The sequence below is a fragment of the Solanum pennellii genome, chromosome 8 (assembly GCF_001406875.1).
Source record: "Solanum pennellii chromosome 8, SPENNV200".
NCBI classification, from domain to species: domain Eukaryota; kingdom Viridiplantae; phylum Streptophyta; class Magnoliopsida; order Solanales; family Solanaceae; genus Solanum; species Solanum pennellii.
Window position 1 is genome coordinate 6,790,940 of NC_028644.1, and position 2,177 is coordinate 6,793,116.

Below are 2,177 nucleotides of genomic sequence, written 5' to 3' on the forward strand. Positions count from 1 at the left end.
TGGTCAGAGATCGAATGAAAAAATAAAATTTTGAAATTGAAAATATTTTTTTAAAATTGATGTTTTTCCTAAAAAATGTAATTTGAAATTCAAGAAGAGTTTTGGAAAATGTTTTCCTTAATTTTTGAAGGGAAGTCATTTTTCTTACTTTTGAAGAAAATGAATTGATTTAGAAAATATTTTTCAAAACTTTTACCACAACCAAACATGAAAAAAATTAAAAAATATTTTTCAGAAAATATTTTCCTTCATACCAAACACACTCTATATTTTTTTCATTTTCTCAAAAAGAATGAAATGGTCAGAAGAACAATTATTTATTGGGCCCTCCCCCCATGTTCTTGACCTCTTATGCATTTGATAGTTGACTAGTAACAATCGAGCTAAACGATAAATATTCTTTTATCTTAATTAAAGATTTTGAGTTTAATTTTTTTTAGATAAAAAATTATTTTTTATTAAATATTATTTATCTTTTAATATGAAATTTTTTAATAAAAATCTAAAATTTATTAAATTTTGATACTATAGATATCAGACACCAGATAAAACAAATAAAAAAAAGATTAACAAAAATTTTAACTTCTCTGTTGTCCACATGCATATGACAAGAATTTTTCCCTCAAGTTGAAAACTTTGAAGTTTTAACATAAATCAATTTAACAAATTTGTTTTACCAATAAATGGGAACTGCCTAATAAATTCTAGAGGGAGTGGGAATTTAAATAGTTGGCAACAAATTAATCATTCCATAAGTCTTAATTAAGGTGACATTTTTTTTAGTTAATTTTAAAAAAAAAATGTTATTTTTTTATATTTAGTAATAATTTTTAAACTACTTTTATTCCATACGGAAAATGATATATAACAAAAAATATTACAACTTATTGTAGCCCATAAATTTTTACAAAATTCTTTTTATTTCCAAATTAAATTTAAAAATTTTATGATCAAACATTAATTTTCAAATTAAAAGAAAAAATAGAAAAAGGATCATCCTCATAGTCAAGTGGGTTAATATAGCAAAGTCAAGTCTTCCAAAAGTAAATAAAAAGAGTCAAATTAGCCAAAGTTTCTTCCCAGGTGTTTTCCACAAATTAGTTGGATGATTATTGAGTATTTTACTTCCGCCGCTTCTATTTATCTGCTAAATATTTTTTAATTTAATATCTCATTTTTTTTTATTATTTTGACAAATTAATAAAGAATAATTTTTTTCTTTTTGTTATACTATCAATTTATTAACATTAAGTTGATGACTTTGAAAAATATAATAAGTAAATATATTTGAGAAAATATTTATTAACAGATATAAAATGACAAAATTTAGTATACCAATCAATATATTTCTTAATAGATACATTAAACTAAAATTTGACAAATAAAAACTAGATAAAGTAATTGATATAAAATTGAATATCATAATGTGGAAATCTTCAATGCTTTGTTTGTCTCGTGACAGCTTGCAAGAAGTGATTTGATACCTTCAATGTCGGTAAGCACAAATATTTTTTGCGTTCTGAATTTATATGATATCGTTTAGTTATGCATAAAAGTTTTAAAAAAAATCACTTTAAAAAAGAATGTATAAAAATTTCTTCTATATGATATGATCTTTTATTCGTAAAAAATAAGAGTCAATTTTTTAATGTATTATATATGCTAAATTTGATGAAAATTGTGAAAATAAATATCAAACCATAAATGTTAAGAAAATCTTATCAAATCTTATTACAATTTACAACACAAAAGATTATAATGGACCAAATATAACAAATATTGAATTAAAAAAAAAAACATATACCAAACATTAGAAATACATTAAAACTAACAAAAAGGGCAAAAACTATACCTCTAGATGTGATCTCACACATAATCCCCACACACATACAAAAAAAAAACCCGCATATTTTTAGAATTTATTCGAAGAATACCTACGAATTATTTTATATATACCCCCAAAACATTAGCAAATCATTTTTTGTCATTTTTCATAATACTCCACCATATACTCGCTAGATATTATTTTATTTAGTAAAAACAAATATACAACTTTATTGTATACTAGGATTTTTATAAAAAAAACAGAAGGTGGAGAAAACAAAAAGGTTGACTACTGTATAATTATTCAGAAGAATATATTCACATCGTAAATCATGTAATAAAGTTTAGAAAAT